This window comes from Bufo bufo, chromosome 11 (genome assembly GCF_905171765.1).
Source record: "Bufo bufo chromosome 11, aBufBuf1.1, whole genome shotgun sequence".
NCBI classification, from domain to species: domain Eukaryota; kingdom Metazoa; phylum Chordata; class Amphibia; order Anura; family Bufonidae; genus Bufo; species Bufo bufo.
Genome location: NC_053399.1, coordinates 38,518,390 through 38,537,237, shown reverse-complemented (window position 1 = coordinate 38,537,237; position 18,848 = coordinate 38,518,390).

The window sequence follows — 18,848 nt, the reverse complement described above, 5'->3', positions numbered from 1 at the left end:
CTTGTCCATGTTTCAGTCGTTAAGTGGACCTTCCCAATAACTGCGTTGGTCAGGGCACGGGTTATGTTACGGGACACATGCTGGTGTAAGGCGGAGACAGCACACCAGGAAAAATAGTGGTGGCTGGGGACTGAGTAACAAGGAACGGCCGCCATCAGGCTGCGGAAAGCCTCAGTGTCCACAAGCCTAAATGGTAACATTTCCAGGGCCAGCAATTTGGAAAGGTGCGCATTTAGTGCTAGGGCCTGTGGGTGGGTGGCTGGGTATTTGCGCTTTTGTTCAAAGGCCTGGGGTATGGACATCTGTACACTGCGCTGGGACACAAAAGTGGATGTGCTAGCTGATGGTGCTTGCGAAGGTCCAGGTGCAGGGCGGGAGGCATCCGGGCCTACATCTTGGACAGGGGATTGGTCAGCACGTAACACAGGGGAAGAGGAGGCAGTGGTGTGACCCGCACACATTGATTGTGGACCCCGGCGTTCGGCCCCTCCTATTAGGGTGCTTTGATGCCATCTAGCAGATCATGCTGGTGGTGGTAAGGTTGCTAGTGTTCACTAGGTTTGGTCAGTGACTTCATCGTCCACCACCTCCTCTTCCACTTCCTCACTCTGGTCATCCTCCTGACTTGTTGACCTAACAAGAATTTGACTTATTGACAACTGTGTCTTATCCTCATCATCAACCTCTTGAGACACTAATTGCCGTTGACTTATTGGCAACTGTGTCTCATCATCATCATCCACCTTGTGAAACACTAATTGCTGTTCGCCACCATCATCTTCTTCTGACTGTGGATGCTCAAGAGTTTGGGAATCAGTGCACAAGATCTCCTCACGCCCCTCTTCAAGCGGGCTTGGTGAGAGGCACAAATCAAGGAATGGCTCTGAAAAGATCTCCTCGGAATATCCAAGTGTAGGATCACTTGTTTGCCAAGACTCTCTATGGTGGGAGGAAGGAGGATCAGGGTGAGGATTCTGTTGACCAGACTCTTGGCTACTGAGACTGGACTTTGTGGAAGACAGGGTGGTGCTTAACCGACTGGAAGCATTATCTGCTGCAATCCAACCGACCACCTGGTCGCACTGGTGTGACTTCGAGAGTGGTGTCCTGCACCGCCCTGCAAACTGGGACATAAAGCTAGGTATCGTGGAGGAGTGTGCTTCTTGTGCACTGGCAGCAGCCACAGTTTTACCGCGCCCAGGGCCATGGCCTCTGCGTGCATCAGCAGCACAGCTACTTCCCCGTCCCTTACTGCTTGCCTTGAGAATATTAAATGGTATATATGCTTGCAAGTATGTCACACGTAAGGTAGCGCAGGTTTTCGTAAGTATATGCTCAAATAAATTACACTGAACGTCACAGATATTTAGGATGACTGGTGCTGCATGAGAATTGAGAGGTGGAAGAGAAGGGGGGATTGCAGCCACTAATGTAGGTGGTAGCGGAAATCCTGATGGAAGTAGGGCCCGCAATCCTTAGCGTCGGTAGCACCTGTGCCATCCCAGGGTATGACTCACTCCCGGCCACCACAACTTTCACCCAGTGTGCCGTCAGGGAAATGTAGCGTCCCTGGCCAAAAGCACTTGTCCATGTTTCAGTCGTTAAGTGGACCTTCCCAATAACTGCGTTGGTCAGGGCACAGGTGATGTTACGGGACACATGCTGGTGTAAGGCGGGGACAGCACACCAGGAAAAATAGTGGCGGCTGGGGATTGGAAAGGTGCGCATTAAGTGCTATGGCCTGTGGGTGGGTGGCTGGGTATTTGCACTTTCGTTCAAAGGCCTGGGGTATGGACATCTGTACACTGCGCTGGGACACAGAAGTGGATGTGCTAGCTGATGGTGCTTGCAAAGGTCCAGGTGCAGGGCGGGAGGCATCCAGGCCTGTGTCTTGGACAGGGGATTGGTCAGCACGTAACACAGGGGAAGAGGAGACAGTGGTGTTACCCGCAGACATTGATTGTGGACCCAGGCGTTCGGCCCACCTATTAGGGTGCTTTGATGCCATCTGGCGGATCATGCTGGTGGTGGTGAGGTTGCTAGTGTTCATGCCCCGGCTCATTTTGGTGCGGCACAGGTTGCAAATGACAATTCTTTTACCGTCTGCACTTTCCTCAAAAAAGCGTCAGACTGCGGAACACCTACCCTTTGGCAAGGGAGATTGCCGCAAGGGGGTGCTCTGGGGAACAGTTTCGGGCCTGTTTGGTGTGGCCCACCTTCTCCCTTTTGCCACCCGACTGCCTCTTCCAGCCTGTTGCGGTGATGCGGATCCCTCCCCCTCTGTACTGCTGTCCTAGTTTGGCTTGCCACCTTCCCAGGTTGGGTCAGTGATTTCATTGTCCACCACCTCCTCTTCCACTTCCTCACTCTGGTTATCCTCCTGACTTGTTGACCTAACAAGAATCTCACTTATTGACAACTGTGTCTCTCATCCTCATCATCAACCTCTTGAGACACTAATTGCTGTTGACTTATTGGCAACTGTGTCTCATCATCATCATCCACCTTGTGAAACACTAATTGCTGTTCGCCACTATAATCTTCTTCTGACTGTGGATGCTCAAGAGTTTGGGAATCAGTGCAGAAGATCTCCTCACGCCCCTCTTCAAGCGGGCTTGGTGAGAGGCCCAAATCAAGGAATGGCTCTGAAAAGATCTCCTCGGAATATCCGAGTGTGGGATCATTTGTTTGCCAAGACTCTCCATAGTGGGAGGAAGGAGGATCGGGGTGAGGATTCTGTTGACTAGACTCTTGGCTACTGAGACTGGACTTTGTGGAAGACAGGGTGGTGCTTAACCGACTGGAAGCATTATCTGCTGCAATCCAACCGAGCACCTGGTCGCACTGGTGTGACTTCGAGAGTGGTGTCCTGCGCCGCCCTGCAAACTGGGACATTAAGCTAGGTATCGTGGATGAGTGTGCTTCTTGTGCACTGGCAGCAGCCACAGTTTTGCCACGGCCTCTGCGTACATCAGCAGCAGCATGGCCACTTCCCCGTCTCTTACTGCTTGCCTTGAGCATATTAAATAGTATATATACTTGCAAGTATGTCACACGTACAGTAGCGCAGGTTTTGTAAGCGTATGCTCAAATAAATTACACTGACTGTCACAGATATTTAGGATGCGCTAACGTTATATAGGAGATGTAGTACAGGTAATGTCGCTGTCAGCAGCGGCCAAACAATAGCGCTGAATGTCACATATTTAGGATGTGCAAATGTAACAACAGATGTAGCAGAGGTTGTGTCAATGTCAGCAGCGGCCAAACAATTGCACGCAATTTAGCGCAGGTTGCGCTAATAATATATATTGCAGCCAGATAAAACAATAGTCCTTAAAAGGACTTTTGGGTCTCTAACACCTTTCAACAGTAAACTCTGCCTGAAAAAAAAAATTAAAAAAAAATTCCTGTCCCTACACTATCTGTCCCTTCTGCTGCAGCTCTCCCTAACTTAGGGTCCATTCACACATCCGTGTGTGTTTTGCAGATCCGCAAAACACGGACAGCGGCAATGTGCATTCCGCATTTTGCGGACCGCACATTGCCGGCACTAGGAGAATATGCCTATTCTTGTCCGCTATTGCGGACAAGAATAGGACATGTTCTATTTTTTTCAGGATTGGAATTGCGGACCCGGAAGTGCGGGTCCGCACGTCGTGCGGCCCCATAGAAATGTATGGGTCCGCAATTCCGTTCCGCAAAGTGCGGAATGGAATTGCGGATGTGTGAATGGAGCCTATGACTGAGCCGAACCATGTGTCATCAGGTGCTATATAGCACCCGATTATGCATTTCGGCCAGCCAATCACTGTAATACCAGTATCCAACATGGCTACGGCATTACAGTGAGTGCCAGTACTTCCCCGCACATTTATTGGCTGCGTAGAAGCCAACAAACGTGCAGGGAGGAGACTCGAGCATCACGCTCGAGCACACGCAAGTCAAAATGGTGTTCGGCCGAACATGCTCACCCAACACTACACTGTACAAAGACCACTATTACCGCCATACAGTGGTAGTTGCAGTTGCAGAGAGAGCAGAGCCTCTAGGTGTAATGGCAGCGCCTTCTGAGATAATGTCCATGCCTCAATGAGTCAACTGTGCAGGTGGCATGAGATAAGTCCTATATATTAAAGGGAACCTGTCAAGGGGATTTTGTGTATAGAGCTGAGGACATGGGTTGCTAGATGGCCACTAGCACATCCGCAATACCCAGTCCCCATAGCTCTGTGTGCTTTTATTGTGTAAAAAAAAACAACGATTTGATACATATGCAAATTAACCTGAGATGAGTCCTGACCCTGACTCATCTCAGATTAATTTGCATATGTATCTGTGACGGTCACGTACACTACACACAGGGGGGAGGATAGTGACCACTGCGCTCCACCCTCACCTCTGGCCCTGCCTACTTGCCTTGCAAGTCCTAATGACAGGGGACAACTAGACGGCAGTCCCTAACTTAGGATACGTGCTGGGAAGACAAAAAAGACAAATAACGGAATGTGAGAGGACCGGGTCAGAACCAAGAGAGCTACGCAGTACAAAGGGTTAAGCAAAGAATGGTCAGGAGAAGCCGGGGTCAAATACCAGGAGAGTAGAGAAGTACCAGAGGAGTCCGCAAAGAGTAGTCAGGTGGGAGCCGAGGTCACATTACCAGGAGGCATGCGCAGTACAGGAGGAGCAGGCAAAGGATCGTCAGGGAACAGGATCAGGTGAGTAATCAGTAGTCCAACAAATAGCCAGGAATCTAGAATTAACAGGCAACCTGTGGCCAGCAGGCTGCTTGTATTTATAGTGGGGTCTGAGGGTCATGTGATGTGGCCGACAGACAGACAAGTCGAGCACCGAGTGATCAGCTCGGCGCTCAAGGCAGACCTAGGAGCAAGGAGCCTCCCAGCTAGCAAAGCCGCCCTGGGAATGAGGCCAAACACAGATCCTCGCTCCCGAAGCTAAGCAGCAGGTCTGCGGCTGATGGGAGACCGAGTGCGCCTTTGGCGCCCCGTGACAGTACCCCCCCCTTTTACGAGGGGCCACCGGACCCAAGACTTCAGGCGATGACCTTTCAGGGTGTTCTAAATGAAATTTTTGAACCAGTCTATGAGCATGAACCTCCCAAGCAGGAACCCAAGATCTCTCTTCGTGTCCATACCCCTTCCAGTGAATCAGGTACTGTAAGGAATTACACACTCTCCTGACATCCACTATCTTAGACACCACATACTCGACAGCATCATTAACAAGAACCGGCGGAGGCAAAGCTTTCGACGGTACAACAGGTTCAAAATATTTTTTAAGTAGAGATTTATGAAATACATTATGAATGTGGAACGACTCGTGCAGCTCCAACTTAAACAATACCGGATTAATCACCTCAGTGATCTTATACGGTCCAATAAAACGAGGAGAAAATTTTCTAGAAGCTACCTTGAGAGATAGATTTTTTGAGGACAACCATACTTTATCCCCAATCTGAAAGTTCACCCCCTTGGAACGTCTCCTATCGGCCTTGAGTTTTTGGGAACTTTGAGCCTTTTCTAGGTTCGATTGAACCCGGGCCCAAACTGTGCACAGTTCGGAGGAGAGTTTATCCGCTTCAGGGTTAGAGGAGGAGACGGACGACCCAGAATGAAAACCATGGTAACAAAAGAAAGGGGAGACCCCAGCAGAAGAATTAACACGGTTATTCAAAGCAAATTCTGCCAACGGAAGGTATTTAACCCATAATTGCTGGTCATCAGCAACATACGACCTCATGAATTGTTCCACAGACTGATTAAGGCGTTCAGTCTGCCCATTACTCTCAGGGTGGTAGGCGGAGGAAAAAGACAACGAAATCTTACATCTTTGACAGAAAGCCCTCCAAAATTTGGACACAAACTGCACACCCCTGTCAGATACAATATTTTCCGGGATACCATGTAACCGTACAATTTCTTTCACAAAAATAGATGCCAGGGTCTTGGCATTCGGGAGTTTAGACAGAGGAATGAAATGAACCATCTTGCTAAACCTATCGACCACTACCCAAACCACAGTCTTACCCTCCGCCAGGTCAGTAATAAAGTCCATTGAGATATGGGACCAGGGTCTACTGGGAATGGGTAGGGGTCGTAGGTTACCAGCAGGGTGAGTCCTAGGTGTCTTAGACCTAGCACAAATCTCACAGGCTGACACATAGGACTTGACATCCCTAAATAGAGTGGGCCACCAATAAGATCTAGAAACCAGCTCTCTAGTGCCCTCAAAACCAGGATGTCCACAAGAGGCAGAATCATGACACTCACCCAACAGCTGGAGACGAATTTGTATGGGGACAAACAACTTATCTGTTGGGGTGGTTGCCGACGCCAGATGTTATTCAGCCTTAATGAGAGCCGAGATATCTTGGGTTAAGGCTGCTACGAAGATATTTGCTGGTAGGATGGATTCAGGCGGTGCCTCTGTAGGCTTAAATGCATGGAAGCTCCGAGATAATGCATCAGCCTTCACGTTTTTACTTCCAGGCCTGAAATTAATGGAGAATTCAAAACGAGTAAAAAACAGTGCCCATCTAGCCTGACAGGGATTCAACCTCTTAGCAGATTCGAGAAACATAAGGTTCTTATGGTCAGTGACAACAGTTACACAATGCCTTGCCCTCTCCAGAAAATGCCTCCACTTCTCAAATGCCCACTTGATGGCCAGCAACTCCCGATTCCCTATGTCGTAGTTTATCTTGGTGGAAGAAAATTTTCTGGAAAAGAATGCACACGGTCTCAGGTTAGTTAGACTAGTAGGACCTTGTGAAAGGACTGCTCCTGCGCCGTCCTCAGACGCATCCACCTCCACAATAAAAGGTCTCTCCTGATCTGGCTGGATCAGAATGGGAGTGATACTGAATGCTTTTTTTAGTGTTTCAAACGAAGTAATGGCCTCAGTAGACCAGTTCTCCAAATCCGCCCCTTTCTTAGTAAAGTCAGTCAACGGTTTAGCAATTACTGAAAAATTCTTAATAAATTTACGTTAGTAATTGGCAAAACCTAAGAACCGTTGTAAGGCCTTTAGGGATGAAGGCCTTACCCATTCCTTAATAGCTAGTACCTTACCAGGATCCATCTTGAAGGCGTGAGGGATCAGGACATGCCCTAGAAACAGTATCTCCTGTACACCAAAGACACATTTCTCTTGTTTAGCAGACAACTGATTCTCCCTTAACACCTCTAATACTTGTCTAACATGAGACACATGAGATTTGAAATCAGGAGAAAATATCAAAATGTCGTCAAGATAGACAATGACAAATTTACCTAAAAACTGTCTAAGAATATCATTCAGAAAGTTTTGGAACACAGCTGGGGCATTGCTGAGTCCAAAAGGCATAACCTAAAATATAAAAGTGTCCTGCCGGAGTATTGAACGCCGTCTTCCATTCGTCTCCCTCCTTGATTCGGATTAGATTATATGCCCCTTTCAGGTCAATCTTAGAAAACCAGGTTGCCCCCAGAACCTGGTTAAATAAATCCGGAATCAATGGGAGAGAGTATCTATTCTGGATAGTGATCTTATTCAATTTCCGGTAATCTATACAAGGCCTAAGACCACCATCCTTCTTCTTAACAAAGAAAAACCCCGCTCCCATAGGAGAGACAGAAGGTCTAATGTGCCCCTTACCGAGGCTTTCCGTAATATAATCCTCCATGGCCTTGCGTTCGGGCTTAGGGAGATTATAAATACGCCCCTTAGGAAACCTGGCACCTTCTACTAACTCTATGGCGCAATCATAAGGTCTATGGGGTGGTAGAACCTCCGGGGTAGGTGATGAGAACACATCAGAATATTCCCTAATGACCGTGGGTAATATATCAGATTCTACTGAGACCCCAGCTTGTACCACAGACAAGCACGAGTCACACTTAGCTCCCCATTTCACCAACTCCCCCCTGGACCAATCAATAGTGGGGTTGTGTAATTGGAGCCAAGTCAACCCTAGTACCACCTCGACCGGTAAGTTCTCCAGGACTAAGAGGGAACATTTCTCAGAGTGGCACACCCCCACGGTTAAAGAAATCTCTGAGGTACATGACCTCACCATACCACCTACCAGGGGCGTGGCATCAATAGCCATGACATGGATTGGTGTAGGAAGAGAAAAAATTGGAATACCCAGTCTAATGGCGTACTCAGAGTCAATAAAGCTGGCCGCTGAACCAGAGTCAATAAAGGCCTTACCCGGCCATTTATTAACCCCAAGAGATATTGTTATAGGTACCAAAAGCTTACATTTCGTAATATCAGGGTGTACCTGGTCTTTAGGTTGCCTTGCCTTCGGAGACTTAACTGAGAGGGCCTTCTTAGGACACTGGTTGATCCAATGGTCAGGATCTCCGCAGTAAAAACACACTCCACGTCTGCGGCGCAGATTCCCTTGAGTCATGCCGACCTGCATGGGTTCCGTGGTAGAGCCCTCAGTGTTGTTTCTGGGATATACCTCAGGCTGGACCACCATCTGAGAAGAAAACTGTCGTCTCTCTCTAACCCGTCGGTCAAGTCGGACTACACGGGTCATCATCTCCTCTAGAGTCTCTGGAAGCTGATAACTCACTAGAAGATCTTTTAAGTTATCAGACAGACCTGACCTGAACTGACTCTTAAGTGCTGGTTCATTCCATCCTGAGGGAACACACCACCTTCTGAATTGGATGCAATACTCCTCCGCAGGTAGATCGCCCTGAACCAGAACCTTTAGAGCAGTCTCGTCTACCAGTGTCCTGTCTGGTTCGACAGTTCTCGGCGAAACGCGCGTCGAGGTGCAGTTCTGGTCATACACCTTGGGCTCCCGCACATCATGGGTAACTTATGTCTTGTTTCATACATGGCTAGTTTGTTATTCTAGTGTTACTGCTTGCATATAGCACTCTTGCTTCGCCCTAACCTAGTGATTTGGGCTGTCCATATTCACGTGATGGCCATTTATGTTACCAGTGGTGGGCAAGTCTGCTATGTGTGACCTTATCGATCCTTACATGTATGCAACACATATATGTTTATATGTCACTTTGGGTGAATTTACAGTTCTCCCATCCCTATGCGGTTTTACACCCAGTGTTTATGACATTTTTTCCGTGTTAGTCGGGTATATGTGAGGGTGGTTGTCTACGGTCCCGTTACACGGGGCGTCCCACTGTCCTTTACCTTGTGCATTCGTGTCATATCAATTGTCTTAATAACCTACATATATATTTTATATGTGTGTTCTCTCATTTTCTATGGGGTTATTGGTTCTTCTTTGTTGGTTGGTTCTGTCTGGTTCATCATACAGGGTACCCAGGGCCTGAAAAAAAACCTCCACTGATGTTAAACAACTGGCGTCAGCAGGTAAAGAAAATGCCCAGTCCTGGGGATCACTCTGTAACCGGGAAATGACAATGCCCACGTGTTGACTCTCGGGGCCAGAGGATACGGGGCGCAAACAGAAAAAAAGTTTACAATTTTCTTTAAAGGAAAGAAACTTCTTCCGATCTCCAGAAAAGGGCTCAGGAAGCTTAATCTGGGACTCTAAATGTGAACTGGAGGCCTGAGGGATGGAAGTACCTTGTCCTAGCTCAAAAGAACAGAGTTTCTCCCCTAGCTCCTGCACCATCTGCGTCAGGTTAGAGACATGGTCAGTCAGGGTCAGAGGATTCATGATACAGTGGTTAGGTTACGGCATGTTAATCTGTGACGGTCACGTACACTACACACAGGGGGAAGGATAGTGACCACTGCGCTCCACCCTCACCCCTGGCCCTGCCTACTTGCCTCGGAAGTCCTAATGACAGGGGACAACTAGATGGCAGTCCCTAACTTAGGATACGTGCTGGGAAGACAGACAAGACAAATAATGGAATGTGAGCGGACCGGGTCAGAACCAAGAGAGCTACGCAGTACAAAGGGTTAAGCAAAGAATGGTCAGGAGAAGCCGGGGTCAAATACCAGGAGAGTAGAGAAGTACCAGAGGAGTCCGCAAAGAGTAGTCAGGTGGGAGCCGAGGTCACAATACCAGGAGGCATGCGCAGTACAGGAGGAGCAGGCAAAGGATAGTCAGGGAACAGGATCAGGTGAGTAATCAGTAGTCCAACAAATAGCCAGAAACCTAGAATTAACAGGCAACCTGTGGCCAGCAGGCTGCCTGTATTTATAGTGGGGTCTGAGGGTCATGTGATGTGGCCAGCGTCCCATGACCGACAGACAGACAAGTCGAGCACCGAGTGATCAGCTCGGCGCTCAAGGCAGACCTAGGAGCAGGGAGCCTCCCAGCTAGCAAAGCCGTCCTGGGAATGAGGCCAAACACAGATCCTCGCTCCCGAAGCTAAGCAGCAGGTCTGCGGCTGATGGGAGACAGAGTGCGCCTTTGGCGCCCCGTGACAGTATCAAATCCGTTTTTTACACAATAAAAGCACACAGAGCTATGGGGACTGGGTATTGCGGATGTGCTAGCAACCCATGTCCTCAGCTCTATACACAAAATCCCGGTGACAGGTTCCCTTTAGGCTTTTAATATTATGGCTGAACAGTGCATGAATTGCTAGCTTATAATATTGCTCTTTCCCTAAGAACACAGAGTTGCGTAGGAAGACTTTTTGAGTCTGGCTCCAAAAAATGTAGGGAACACTAAAATACCACATCAGAGATCTCAATTAATGAAATATTCCAGTTGCAAATCTTTATTAATTACATAGTGGAATGCATTGAGAACAATAAAACATAAAAATGATCAATGTAAATCAAAATTAATATCCCATGGAGGTCTGGATTTGGAATGATACTCAAAATAAAAGTGGAAAATCAAATTTCAGGCTGATCCAACTTCGGTGGAAATGCCTCAAGACAAGGAAATGAGGCTCAGTAGTGTGTGTGGCCTCCACGTGCCTGTATGACCTCCCTAGAACACATGTGCATGCTCATGATGAGGCAGCGGATGTTCTCCTGAGGGATCTCCTCTCAGACCTGGATTAAAGCATCCGTCAACTCCTGGACAGTCTATGGTGGAACGTGGCATTGGTGGATTGAAAGAGACATGATGTCCCTAATATGCTCGATTGGATTCAGGACTGGGGAACGGGCAGGCCAATCCATAACATCAATGCCTTCATCATGCAGGAACTGTTGACACACTTCAGCCACATGAGGCCTAGCATTGTCATGCATCAGAAGGAACCCAGGGCCCACTGCACCTGCATATGGTCTCACAATGGGTCTGAGGATCTCATCCCAGTAACGCTCAGTGCGAAACTGCTCTCATCCATAAAGAGCACAGGGAGCCAATGTCGAATCTGCCAATCTTGGTGTTCTATGGCAAATGCCAATTGCCCTGCACGGTGTTGGGCTGTAAGCACAACACTGACTTGTGGATGTTGGGCCCTCATACCCCCCCTCATGGAATAAGTTTCTGACAGTTTAAGCAGATACATGGATATTAGTGGCCTGCTGGAGGTCATTTTGCATGGCTCTGTCACTGCTCCTGCAGCAAACCGGCCCGCAGGGGCAATCTGTGAGCGCACGGTGGGCTGATGGGGGTAGTAGTCGTACTCATGATTTTTGTAGCTCCCTGGGCCGGTGTGCAGTCATGGGGAAGACATCTAGTACAGGGATCACCAGCTAGATGGTAGTTGAGGTGCCCTTGATGGTATAGGTGTTTAGGGTGCTTTTGAGGCTGGGACCCCGGTTGTTAGTGACGCCAGCACCGTTAGGTGCAAAGGTTGGTGGTGGATAAGATGAGGAGTCGGTTGCAGTAAAACAGTTGATCTTTTACTTAAATCACTTGTCTCCAGGTAGTCAGTACAGTTCATTTATATGGCAAAAAGATATGACTCAGATATTGGTTTAGTTGTAATCCTTGTAACAGGCTGGAAAGTTGTCAGTTAAGGAGTTTTCCCAGGAAGTTTACTTTAATAGGCAAGAAAAAGGCTCTTTCTTATATAAGTCTGTGCTAAGTCCATTCTCTAGCACTCAGGTACTGGATATAATAATTTTTACTGGTCAGTAGCAATCCACAGGGCGGCTCCTTAATGGCAGGCATCAGTCTTCTGCTCCATTCTTTGGAAAGGATGCTCACTGAAGAATTACGGTCCACTATGTCCATAGAGGCATGTGGTAAATGATAATTTTGCGCATTAATCATCTGGCTGTGTCCAGGTACTTTTAGGTTCCTCCTCGTCACTGGTGCTTGTGAAGTCCATTGGCTAATTTAGCTCTAACCTCCACTAGACTTTCTCTATATCTAGATATAGACTCACTGGTCTGTGCGGTGCTTTAATACTGTTCTCTATACTCCCTTAGCCTGGCCAGAGCCAAGGAGCTAAAATAGCATCTACATTGTGGACTAGGCCTGTTCTGCTCCTCCATTAACTTCCTACCTTCTCCTCTGTTCTCCTCTCAACAACCAACTGAATCCACTTCCTATTAGAAAACCCCAGGATATTATTTATATATATATATATATATATATATATATATATATATATATATATATATATATATATATGAGCTTGACAAAGGCCTCATTGAGTAGGCCGAAACGTTGCTGGGAATAAAGTTTTGGGGTCTTCACCCTGTCACAGAAAGCTGGAAGTGCTGCCTCGTTATTTGGAAACTACGTATCATGGAGGAGAAGCCGACCTCTGCGAGGAATTGCACCCAGTGCACGTGGTCTGACTGTGCTGCTGCGGTATTTGTGATATATATATATATATATATATATATATATGCAGCACCACCTAGGGGCAAATAAATGTAATGCAACCTAACAGCCTGTTAATAGGAATTACAGCTTACACAAAAATACATTAGATAGGCATATACAAAAGTTTTAAGTGCCCACGACCATCACTGAGTGGGACACTGCATTCCCTATAACAGCAGCTGCTGTGCGCCACTGTTGCCCTGCTTACCGTCGCGGTCCCGGGCGCCATGTTCAGCGGTGATCTGTTGCCAGTGCTTTCCATTCACCGCTGCAGTCCTGGGCTCTGTCTGTGTAGGTACTGTTCTAAGGAGGTCGCATGCACCAGAAGACCACCTAATTTGGCTCCATCCTTCCAGAGGCCGGTTCTTCCTCTAGTGTCCACCCCATCTGAAGAGCCCATGCAAATAGAGTGCCTTTGATTGTCTAACCAGGAACGTTTACGCCGCAAAGCAGAGAACCTGTGTCTGTATTGTGGAGGCAAGGCCCACTTTCTGCATAATTGTCCTCAGAAGCCGGGAAACGCCAATGTCTAGGATCAGTTGGAGAGGTGGTCCTAGACAAGGAGAAGTCCTCTCCGAAACTTTCAGTTCCAGTGACTCTCTCTCACAAGGGAGTCACACTGTCTGTGCCTGCATTCTTGGACTCTGGGTCAGCCGGTAACTTCATTTAGCAAGCTCTGGTCCATCGGTACCGGCTCCCTACCATCCGTCTAGAAAGGCCTCTGTCTGTGGCTTCTGTAAATTGACTGCCACTCCCTGAACCTGTGCTCTCTGTTACTCTGCCCCTTAAGTTGCAAATAGGGGGTTCTCCATTCAGAGATGATCTCCTTCTATGTGCTGCCAGCGTCCGTGAATCCGGTTATCCTTGGTCTTCTCTGGCTGCGTCAGCACACTCCAGTTTTGGACTGGCACTCCGGACAGATTCTGCGTTGGTGATATTCCTGCCAGTCTACCTGCTTATCAGAGGTCCAACCTGCTTCCTCACCTACTGTACCTGTAGACCTGCCTGCAGCAGTATGCCAGTTTTGCGGATGTCTTCAGTAAGAAAGAGGCCGAGACTCTGCCTCCTCATCGTCCTTATGATTGTCCAATTGACCTTCTGCCTGGTGCCACTCCTCCGCGCGCTCGAGTCTACCCACTCTCAGTTCCTGAGACCCAAGCGATGTCTGATAACATCAAAGAGAATCTTGAGAGGGGGTTTATCCGGAAATCTACTTCTCCAGCCGGTGCCGGGTTCTTCTTACGGCCCTGTATCAACTATTGAGGTCTGAATAATGTCACGGTCAAGAATCTATACCCTCTTCCACTAATCTCCAAACGCTTTGACAGAATCCGGGGAGCTAAGGTCTTCACAAAAGACATACAACTTTATCCACATTCGAAATGGCGATGAGTGGAAGACTGCTTTCAACACTACGAGTGTCTCGCCATGCCCTTCGGTCTGTGCAATGATCCCGCAGTATTTCAGGATTTGGTAAACAATATCTTCTGGAACCTGCTCTATGTCTGTATGATAGTGTACCTGGACGATATACTGATTTATTCTCCAGATTTTACCAGAGAGAATCAAATTTATGCCAAACTCGAGAAATGAATCTTTGAAAAAGATTACCATTCCTTGAATACATAATCTCGGATGCCGGGTTGCAGATGGATCCTGAAAAATTGAATGCAGTAATGGACTGGCCCCGCTTACAGGGTCTTTGTGCTATACAGCGCTTCCTTAGATTAGCTAATTTCTATCGTCAGTTCATCCCGAATTTTTCTTCTCTTACATCTCCAATCTCCACTCTTACTAAAAAAAGGGGTGAATGCCAGAGACTGGACTCCTGAGGCAGAGGTCGCCTTCCTCCAATTAAAAAGGTTCTTTGCTTCTGCACCTGTTCTGCGTCATGCCGATGTCTCCTGTCAATTCTTTTTAGAAGTGGACGCCTCCTCCATAGGAGTAGTGATGTTTTACTACAGAAAGGTTCCAAGGGCAAGATGTTTACATGTGGATTATTCTCCAAGCTCTTCTCCCCTGCTGAGAGGAATTACTGTATAGGAGACAAAGAACTTCTGGCCATAAAACTTGCCTTGGAGGAGTGGCGTTATCTATTGGAGGGGGCCCAGCAACCAGTGATAATCTTCACCGACTACAAGAACTTCCCATATATGTAGATGGCCCAGCGTCTGAACCCTCACCAAGCCAGATGGGCACTCTTCTTCTCCCGTTTTGATTTTGAGCTTCACTTTTGGCCGGCCAAGAAGAACATCAAGGCGGATACTCTGTCATTTGACTTCTCCGACCAGCAGGAGAACCCCTAGTACATTGTAGATCCTGCTCACTTGATCACAGTGGCTCCTGTCCTGGTAAAAGACTGGGAGGACATTCGTGCCATCTGCCAAGAGAGAACATATTCTAGCTTGGGGGCACAACTCCAAACTGGCTGGTCACCCAGGAATCTGCAAGACCACAGAACTTTTGTCTCGCCACTACTGGTGGCCCACACTGTCTAAGGATGTGCGTGATTATATGTCTGCCTGCTCAGAATAAAGTCTCCAGGACCAAACCACCCGGCTGTTATTACCCCTTCCTGTTGCCCCATGGCGACACATTGCCATGAACTTTGTTACTGATCTGCCCTCTTCTGCCAGATGTACAGCTATCTAGGTGGTCGGGGACCGCTTCTCCAAGACGGCACACTTTGTTACTTTGGCTGGTCTGCCCTCGGCTGCTGAACTTGCTAAACTGTTCGTGATACACATATTCCGCTTCCATGGTCTACCTTGTGTGAGACAGTGACAGGTAGAGTGGTAGATGGCAGGTATTTTTACCCTAGAATCTTGTCATATGCAGCATAAGCTCCAAGGAGTGCCTAGTATGTAGCGGAAAGTCCAAGCTTTCCTGAGGTGGCTTTGTAAAAAGTCAACATAGGGCCTGGAGTTTTGGATTGGGGAAGAGTTGGGTGGGTTCCCCAATCCGCAGTCCACTTCTGACGAGATCTAGGTTGCTGCATGATTAGCTACACCTGTAGCACTTTCATAAAGACGCTGAGTCAGAGAGTGAGCTGAGAGAGACCTGGATCCGATATGCTGGTGCGTGTGAATAGCTCGCTGTAATGAACTACAAGGCTGACAGTACCATGTGTAACACCCCAGAGTTGTGTTACTACACGCCTCAACCCTGCTACTATCTGTTAAGAGCCTGTATATTGTCATCTGATGTAATTTATATGATCTAAAACCATGTTAAACACAATCGTTCTTGTAATTGTCCAGGTTCACCAGCAGGTGGCAGCAATGCATTGGCCAAGCACAAGTCCCAGTTTAGTGAATCTAGGCTGGAATGGATTATTCCAGCTTAGCTCCCCCTCTGTGAGAGAAGTGGGCTGTTCCCACATCCTGCATGGAGAAGGAAGTTAGAGTGAGTGTAGCCCACCACCTGCTAGGCGTGGGGTGTGTGTGTGAGCAGTTCCCCTGGATAGGGAAGACAGCAAGGATCTTGTCTCAGCTGAGACTTGATCATATTCCCAGTCTGAGCACCTTCAACCTCAGCTGGATGAAGAGAAGCAGAAACTGCAGACAACCTTCAGAGTTCCAGGAAGAAAGCATCCCCTGAGAAATCATCTCTGAGACCAAGGAGACCTAGGAGAAGCCATTCCTCCTCAGCTAGTCTGTCCCGACAAAGCAGAAGTTATAGAAACGTGCAGAAGATTCATTCCTGCCACAAGTACAGAGCTACCAAGCAGACGACTTATCCTGCAAGCTCACATAAAGCAAAAGTATTTATGCCTGCCAATGATTGCCAAAACCTGCTGGGACCAGAGACCAAAGCTGTATACTGCTTAGATACAAGTTATCTTCAGTAAAGAAACATTTGAACTTCATCTAAAGGTCTGGACATCATTTCTGCTGAAAAATTCCTCTATTATTCCTACTATCACTACACTCAAATTTATTACAAGTGAGCCAGGAGTCCAGCCGTACCCAGGTAGGAGACACCGTTGACACAATTATCACCACCCTATAGAGACATTATAAGCCATTACACCACTCTGGCATTCCTAATCTGGGATGTGCATTACAACACCTTGGAAGGGCCCTGGGGTAGTACCCTGCGCATGCTGCAATTGGCGTCAAGACAAATACAGAACATTAACAACCCAGTCCTGGCCACTGCAAAAGTCGGATCGGATTGTGTGCCTATCCCTGCTACAAGGCCTAAGAACTGTGTTAAAAAAAAAAAAGAAAGTTTACTTTATTGCCTTTATTACGGTGCCAGAAAGCGCTAAACTGTGCGCACCGGCACTCCAAGGGTTAATTTGCCATGTTTTGTAATGGTGCCGCTCCTTCATGCCATTTGGAAGCGGGAAAACACAGGAACGCCCTCTCAGGAGTGCGAAAATTATGACTACGCCCTCCTAGAAGCGGGAAAATGTGAGCCAAGGGAGTAAAGACTCCTTCCCTCCGGCGCCATCTTCACTTCTTGCACTCATGGCAGAAGCGAAAGACTTACATTACTCTTACCGGTAATCGTTTTTTCCCTTTAGCCTCCACAACGGCAGTAAACATGGAGAGTTAGAGAGGGCAGCAGATCTGGCTGAAAGCTTCACTATGTCTGCTGACGCGTCTGCCATAAAATTAGCGGCCTGTTTTAGCATAGGTATAGAAGCTAGGATTTCATCTCGTGGAGTGCCTGACTCTAGATGTTCCTCCAACTGTCCCAACCAAAGGCCCAGGGTTCTCGCCGTATAAGTTGCAGAGATCCCTGGTCTTAGAGTGGCCGTAGAGGATTCCCACATCTTTTTAAGGAGGTTTTCACATCTTTTGTCCATCGGATCTTTAAGAAGGCCGAGGTCTTCAAATGGAAGGGCAGTTTTTTTGGAGATTCTTGCTACTGGGGCATCTACTTTAGGGGTCTTATCCCAGGCCACAGAATCTTCTTCCGCGAAAGGGTATTTTCTCTTTAACCACTTAGAGGCGGATTGTTTTTTCTCAGGGTCTCTCCATTCTGAGTGTATTAAAGCTCGGATGTTAGGGTGGACGGGAAAGACTCGTCCGTGTGCTTTCTTTTCGAAGAAATTGTCTACTGCAGAAAGGAACTATGATATTGGCAACAGGGAACTTTTGGCTATTAAGTTGGCTTTTGAGGAGTGGCGTCATTTTTTGGAGGGGCGGTTCATCCAGTCACGGTGATTACTGATCACAAAAACTTATTGTATCTGGAGTCTGCTAAACGTCTCACCCCTAGACAGGCTCGGTGGTTGTTATTTTTTACTAGGTTTAATTTTGTAATAACCTATCGCCCGGGGGCAAAAAATACTAAGGCGGATGCATTGTCTTGAAGTTTTCCTCGGAGGGGGTGATGTTGAGGTACCAGAGCCCATTTTGCAAAAGGGGGTGGTGGTCTCTGCATTACACTCAGGTTTGGAGGGGAGGGTGTTGGAAGCTCAGGGGAACGCCCCGGCCTCCTGCCCCTCGGGTAAACTGTGCCAGAAAATTTACGACTGGAGATACTAAAAGAACACCATAACTCCACACTGGCAGGACACCCAGGTAGTAGGGCAACGTCTGAGTTAGTGTCTCGTCGGTTCTGGTGGCCTAAATGGCGCCAGGAGGTGTTGAATTTTGTGTCTGCATGTGCTACCTGTGCTCGTTCTAAGGTAGATCATACTCGTCCGGCAGGGCGTCTTTTACCTCTGGCCATCCCCAACAGGCCTTGGACGCACCTGTCAATGGATTTCATTACGGATCTACCAGTATCAGCGGGGAAGACTGTTATTCTTGTAGTTGTTGACAGATTCAGCAAAATGGTGCACTTTATTGCTCTTGCCGCATTGCCTAATGCTAACACACTGGCTCAGGTTTTTATTTACCACATCGTGAAGCTTCACGGGGTCCCTTCCGATATTGTTTCGGATCGTGGTACCAAATTAGTTTCTAAATTTTGGAAAGCTTTTTGTTCTCGTTTAGGGGTTCATCTGTCATTTTCTTCATCTTTCCATCCACAGTCCAACGGTCAGACTGAACGTACCAATCAAAACCTAGAGACATATTTGAGATGCTTTGTTTCCGAAAATCAGGAGGAATGGTCATCTTATTTACCGTTAGCCGAGTTTGCCATTAATAATCGTCGTCAAGAATCCACCGATAAGTCACAA